Source organism: Pseudophryne corroboree, unplaced genomic scaffold (assembly GCF_028390025.1).
Source record: "Pseudophryne corroboree isolate aPseCor3 unplaced genomic scaffold, aPseCor3.hap2 scaffold_1892, whole genome shotgun sequence".
Classification (NCBI taxonomy): domain Eukaryota; kingdom Metazoa; phylum Chordata; class Amphibia; order Anura; family Myobatrachidae; genus Pseudophryne; species Pseudophryne corroboree.
The window spans coordinates 1-7,577 of NW_026968530.1; the positions used below are offsets into that span (position 1 = coordinate 1).

The 7,577-nt window shown below is 41.8% G+C and overlaps 2 non-coding genes across 2 annotated transcripts; both read left to right on the forward strand.

The window, feature by feature from the left end:
- The first annotated feature begins 3,144 nt into the window (after window positions 1–3,144).
- LOC135003615 (U1 spliceosomal RNA) lies at window positions 3,145–3,308 on the forward strand. Its single transcript, XR_010204615.1, has one exon. It is a non-coding gene; the product is annotated as a U1 spliceosomal RNA (small nuclear RNA).
- Window positions 3,309–3,460: 152 nt separating this feature from the next.
- On the forward strand, window positions 3,461–3,623 carry LOC135003659 (U1 spliceosomal RNA). Its single transcript, XR_010204653.1, has one exon. It is a non-coding gene; the product is annotated as a U1 spliceosomal RNA (small nuclear RNA).
- Window positions 3,624–7,577: the final 3,954 nt, after the last annotated feature.

A 7,577-nucleotide genomic window follows, 5' to 3' on the forward strand; every position in this document is an offset into this window, starting at 1 on the left:
TTTATTGAAAGACAGACACATATAAAGGGAGGATTAATAAATACAAAGATACCCTTTACTATAGAATGTAGTCCAATCCGGTCTTTCAACTCTTCCACAACTGAAAAACGGATAGTGTTCCCAAGCCTTCCATCCTGGAATATCTTCAGTCTCTCGCCAATGAAGAAAACAATCCCTCCAGCAGACTCTTCAACCACAATACAATATCACAGCCAAAAGAGCGAGAAGCAACTACACTTGCGTTTAAACAAAATGGCTAAAACTTAGTGGAGGAAAGTGCAGTGCACCAAAACATAAGCTGACACAATCATGGAGAATGCGCCAGCATATATGCTCTTCTGTCTATATTTTCCAAACCTGCTCTTGTCCCCTCCAGTTGCTCCATGTAGATTTGACGTCTGGCAAGGTGCATAACTCACTGACAAGCAGGCACACTCCTGCATGAGTTTTCTCTCTCACTAGCTGGATGATACACATTCATTTGCATGTGCTCCACCTCCGACACACCGCCCACCTAACCACCCAGTAACCAGAGCCACCCACAAGCCAACTGGCTCCGTGATTTAATTTGCACAGTGCAGTCATCCAGGCAGCATGTCCTTCTCAATGGAATAATCTCTGGTTCCATGGAATCTTCCACATTGGAATGCTGCGGAACAAAAAGGATTTAAACGTTCAGCTTGCTAGCATTCAATGTACCTGCGGTTTGGTTCTAGCACATGGGTCTTCATCCTGTGGCCCTCCAGCTGCTGTGAAACTACACATCCCAGCATGCCCTGCCACAGTTTTGCTATTAAGGTATGCTAAAACTGAGGCAGGGCATGCTGGGGTGTCTAGCATGCATTTGCTGACTGCCACTTGAGGCAGACACACATCAGGAGATGCAGCATATCGGAGGTCTTCGATGCCTTTCCAGCAAATGCACACCACCAGCTGCTGGTCTGGACACAAAACAATGCCCACAATTGAAGGCTCAAAATGCCCAACTACAGGATTAATGTAAGTAGTGAATTTAGGAATGAGTTTAGAAGTAGGAAATTAAGTTAGTTCACAAGTACATTCAAATTCAGATCTAAAGACTAGGTAGGCCTCACGTCCTGGCAGCACCCAGCATTTAAAAATGCCTTGATTATAGGTAGGGAATTAAATGTAGATAAGAAGTAGACACAAAAGAAGACTCCACAGAGCAATTATCAGGTGTCTTTATCAATTTTTGCATTTAAAAAATCAAGCAATTAGGGAACACAATGTTGCGACAATGTAACCCTATTTGCAAAATAGTACTAAATAAGTTTGTCGATGTAAGACATTTGCAAAGGCGCAAACAAAACACGCTGGAAAATGCAACTGAATCTGTTTTTGGAGGTTAGAATAGATGCAGGATCAAGTAGCTCAATGGGTAGGGTGTTTGATTAGAATTTAACAGGTTATAGGTTTGAATCCTGGGTATGATAGTTTGAGGTGTTATTTAATAAAGTATGTTTATATATTAGTCACACATGGCTTACTTGTACAAATGGCATGTCACCAGTTAGTGCTGACTGCTGATATGCCATTTACACAAACATGCCATGTGTGACTGTATATGCATTTAAGGAGGGCACCCCTGCAATACCACAAACCATTGAGTGTCAAGTATACTAGATATATCTTCATATCTCATGTGCTTTCTCTGAGATCAATCTTGTTATGCCCCTTCCCCACAAGGCATGCGCCTTTTGTCCATATTGCAAAAATGGGGGGGAGGGCATATAATTCTCTGTCACAGGGCACCAAAAAGTCTAGTTATGGCTCTGGTATGCATTATGTAATCTGGCAGACCATCTCTCCAACACTGGCTGGTTGGAATAGAAATCCGGTTATCTATGTGAGCAAATGACCATCAACGATTTACTCTCAAACACTAAAAAATGGACAAAAATGGTCCCCTAAACAAATTGGTTAAATTTTGGGTTTAACCAATTTGTGTAATGACCATTTTTGACCACTTTTCTAGTGTTTGGGAGCAAATGGTTAATTGACATTTGCTCCTATACATTACCAGATTTTCATTCCATCCATCCAGACTGGATAGATAGCCTGACAGATAATTGTGTAGTGTACGCCCAGGATAACTGTTAGTCATGCTTTATTTTATGGCGGCACATAAATGGGTGGACAGATCCAGGGCAAGCACTGCCCACTCATGCATAGTTGTCAACTGATGTGAAGTTCCAGGGGGCAATCTCAGTTATAAAGAGAAGTATCTGGAAATTGTCCCTAGTTAAAAAAAAATAAATTTGATCAACTCCATTTATTTAGTATGATATCCCAGGTGATAGGATGCCGGCAGTCAGAACAACATACTTTATTAAATAACACATCTCAAACTACCATACCCAGGATTCAAACCTATAACCTGTTGAATTCTAATCAAACACCCTACCTATTGAGCTATTTGATCCTGCATAAAAATTGTGAACATTATATGAAGCTATTGGTACTTTGCAAAAAAAAAGAATCAGCATTACAACGCAGCAGATCCATGCAGTTTGCAGCCACACACTACATGTATCTGCTCAGCCACAATGCTGATTATTTCTTCACAAAGTACAAGGTGAGCTCCAAACAGAATTCTCTAGCTTAGAATTATACCTTTCTTTGCCAAACCTAGAAGTCGGGCCCCCCACCCTGGGATCCCCCAGAGGGAGGCCTGCACCGTCATGCGGCAGGCTTGTCCGTTTTGGAAGCAGGCTGATGGGCAGCCCAGGATTGCTTCAGTCTGGGCTTGGCAGGTCTGGAAACATGAGCTTGCTTTGGGTATGCCTGACCTTGGGTACGCTTTACCTGGAGGATGAAAGGGCCAAGAAAAGTACTTTTAGCCTTCTGCGTGGTAGGAGTCATACTAGGTAGGCAAGCTGTTTTAGCAGTAGCCAGATCAGCTACAATCTTATTGAGGTCTTCTCCAAAAGGAGATTCAACTGAGGCAGCACAAGGGAACTCTCATCTGGGGACAACAACTGCAGGGAGAACACATATTTTCAGATGAACATGGTAGGGCAGAAGGCTGCCTAATACTGAAGCACCCCCAAACAACAAATCAAATGCAACTTACTTGACAGAGATGTGCCTGAGCAACGGCCCTCCCCAGCCCTATCCCAAATCATACTTATTTTGCATAGGAGATACCATGGTCATGAAGATTGTTCTCCCAGGGTTAGGTTCATTCATTGCATTCTGGGTATGCTGACCCCTGTGATTTCCCCAAATGTGGGAAACTCGACTGCATTATTTGTGGTAGTGGGGGACTGTGTTTGTGCTTTCCTCTGGTCAGCTCTGGTAAAAGTCAGATTTCTTTGTCTCAGATCTTCCTCTAGCCTTGTTCTTCTTTCGAGAGTTCCCTTGTGCTGCCTCAGTTGGATCTCCTTCACTTGACAGGGGGGTGCCCGAGCAGCGACCCTCCCCAGCTCTAGCCCAACTCCTACTTAGTTGCCAGGTGAGATACTATGATCATGAAGTTGCTTCTCCCAGGGCAAGGCTCACCCATTGCACTCTGGGTGTGCTGCCCCTGCGATTTCCCCAAATGTGGGAAACTTGACTGCATAATTTGAGTTTTCCCTGGTCGGCTCTCATGTAATTCAGATCTCTTTGTCTCAGGTCTCTCTCCAGCCTAGTTTGCTGTCTGGTTCTACTTCTTTTTTCTTGAGCCCCTCCCTTCTATACCCTTGTGCACTATCCTGACTTCTCCTCCCGTCTGCTTACTTTATGCCTCCCAATGCACAATGCAAACTACGGGTAGTGCTGCAGGGCCCACACCCTTTTACTTGCTTTACAGAGCAGCTCTGGAGCTGTTACAGTGCCCAGCTGCTGCAAGAAATCAGCTTGAATGCTTCAGGGGCTGGGGAATGGCCAACATGAGCCCCACACCGAAGGAGGGTGGGGGTGCTTAATGCGAACTAGGGGTCATCCAAGCACCACAAAAGGCCTCCATGCCCTGCACGCTCCTTTTCTCTTTTCATATGCAGACGAGGGTTGAAGCCAACTTTGACCCACTGCTTGGATGACATCACCATATTCAAATCCATCTGCTGCAGGCCATCCCCCAGGAATGCTTGCACTAGTTGTTGCATTTGGTTTGTTGTTTGGGGGTGCTTCAGTATTAGGCAGCCTTCTGCCACCCCATGTTCATCTGAAAATATGTGTTCTCCCTGCAGTTGTTGTCCCCAGATGAGAGTTCCCTTGTGCTGCCTCAGTTGAATCTCCTTTACTTGACAGAGATGTGCCTGAGCAGCGGCCCTCCCCAGCCCTATCCCAAATCAAAAAAACACAAAAACTACCCACACAGGTGTGACCCTCTGTAGGAAATCAGTAGCGCTGTCCCCACCATTTATCGGAGATAATCAATAAATAATTAAAAAATGGCTAATTACTATTAAATTTTAAAACATATAAATCATATTTTATTAACATATATTGCTGCAGCAAAATTGACATACATAAAAATGCATATTGTGTATAGTGGATGCCTTTAATGTAAATGCTCCACATACACAAATGTATATACTTAATTACGTTTATTCTCTGAGGCTTGGATTTTAATAAGCTGACTTCAAAATGTCCACATAGATTAATGATAGACCAATGAGCTCGGCATTTACGGACACTGCTTGCATGAGTATGTCCTTAATTAATTAATGTCCCGAAAAAGATGTGTGCACACATATATCACTTTGAATGGATAGTTACCATGGGCGATAAGTTTTTCATTCACCTCTTTAGAACAGTCTGTTTAGGACCGTCCCAATTGGAAAGACTCCCTCTGCTGGTGCTTGTCCATTTACTGCAGAATATCTGGAGACAATATCCACGGGAATCCGTCCACAGTGCTCCGGCTCCCTCTGCTGGTGGCTAACCGCAATTGCAGGTGGACTGGCTGTTTTGTCGTAGCCAGAAGCCGGTGATCGTGTAAAACAAGCAGGAGGTGATAGTCACTGCCAGTAGGTCCTTCGAAAACGCGTTTCTCCGCCTTCCCAGTGCGTTCAGCGGCTTCCTCAGTTCGAATGACCATCATCCCAATGAACACTTTATATAGCCCCACTTATTTGAAATTCCCGCGGCCATTCGCGCATGCGCACTCAAACGTGCGTTCCAAGCCTCAGTCTCATTACAAACTTTAAATAGACTCCAGCGGCCATTTTAGCTGGTTAAAACACACGATCCAAGCCTCATTATCACACCCGGAAGTTGCATCCATCGTTCTTATTAACAATATCAGAATCAAGCCTCGTTTTAAAACATAATTATCTACAACTTCATATTCAATTATACTGAACTCTAATGCAATTTGCTCAACAAGATTACGTCACTTAGTTTAATCATAATTAATTTATCATGATTACAAGTAATCCATGTCTTATTTGACAACATCAGTACAAATATGACCGTATTTAAGAACAATATTAATACTAGTCAACACATCCTATTTTATTAGCACAGGTGATAAATATATTAAATATACTGCTCAACAGTATCATTACTCGGAAATAAAAGGGGACTAATTTTGATTATAATTTGTACTTTATAATTTATAATTTAGATCCCCACACGCCATCTTGTGGTTCAAATACATAATTACATTAAGATCGAAAATGACATCATTATAACAAATACTTTTGTTAAGGAGGTAGATCAAAACCGATATTTACATTACAAAAGTAGTCATTTACAACGATGGAAGGATAATATACCGAAGGGCCAGTTCCTTCGGATAAAAAGGAATTGTTCCACCAAAGAAGGAGCAAGAGAACAAATGGAATCTCTCTATGGGGCGTTTCTTACGCAGGGGTATCCAATATCTGTTCTTGACCAGGCTTGGAAGGAGGTGGAAAATATGGAAAGAGACCATTTATTGGATACCACCAGCAAAAATACTAGAAAGAAAAATAACAAAATGACGGATAGGACAACAATGTTTGTAACTAAGTATAATACTAGTGCATACAAGATCAAGAGGATAATTAAGAAGAACTTTTCTATTCTCAAGTTGGATGAGATGTTGAACTCCAATGTAGTCCTTAGTGAACAGGTAATATTTCGGAAGTCAGATAGTCTGAAGTCCGCACTAGCTCCAAGTTTTTTTAGGAGACCTGGGGAAAAATCCATGGCTCCAGATGCCCAAGGGGGACAAATAGATACATGGATACCCAAACCGCCATTAGGGTTCCATAAGTGTGGTAGACTAAACTGTACAACATGCAAACACACAAAAAAGAAAACCACACAATTTGTCTCATCTGTATCGGGAGAGAAATTCAATATAAAAAGTTTTCTGAATTGTAGATCCATGTATGTTATCTACGTCTTACAGTGTGGTTGTGGAGCACAGTACGTGGGGCGCACCACTCGGGCACTTCACGTTAGGTTCATGGAGCATAAAAGACAGATAGATAAAAAAGTAGGAAACACCTACCTATACCGCCATATTTTGGAATGCAATGGAGGGAAAAGTGATAATCTACAAATCATGGCAATTGAACAAGTGGCGGTAACCAGTAGAGGAGGTGATAGGTATAAAAGGTTATGTAAGAAAGAGGCTTTCTGGATCTTTAGCCTAAAAACCTTGATCCCGCAGGGTCTGAATGATACGGTTGAGTTAAATAAAATCTAAGTTCAAATGTTTAATATTTATAATATAAATATTTGATTTTTATAAATATCATTCTTGACATATAATATATGGGGGGGTGGGATAGGATATGGTTCCTTATGATGCTGGATTAAGGAGATGGAGATAACAGGATTATGTATAACAATACGAAGGGGTGTAATTATGTATTTGAACCACAAGATGGCGTGTGGGGATCTAAATTATAAATTATAAAGTACAAATTATAATCAAAATTAGTCCCCTTTTATTTCCGAGTAATGATACTGTTGAGCAGTATATTTAATATATTTATCACCTGTGCTAATAAAATAGGATGTGTTGACTAGTATTAATATTGTTCTTAAATACGGTCATATTTGTACTGATGTTGTCAAATAAGACATGGATTACTTGTAATCATGATAAATTAATTATGATTAAACTAAGTGACGTAATCTTGTTGAGCAAATTGCATTAGAGTTCAGTATAATTGAATATGAAGTTGTAGATAATTATGTTTTAAAACGAGGCTTGATTCTGATATTGTTAATAAGAACGATGGATGCAACTTCCGGGTGTGATAATGAGGCTTGGATCGTGTGTTTTAACCAGCTAAAATGGCCGCTGGAGTCTATTTAAAGTTTGTAATGAGACTGAGGCTTGGAACGCACGTTTGAGTGCGCATGCGCGAATGGCCGCGGGAATTTCAAATAAGTGGGGCTATATAAAGTGTTCATTGGGATGATGGTCATTCGAACTGAGGAAGCCGCTGAACGCACTGGGAAGGCGGAGAAACGTGTTTTCGAAGGACCTACTGGCAGTGACTATCACCTCCTGCTTGTTTTACACGATCACCGGCTTCTGGCTACGACAAAACAGCCAGTCCACCTGCAATTGCGGTTAGCCACCAGCAGAGGGAGCCGGAGCACTGTGGACGGATTCCCGTGGATAT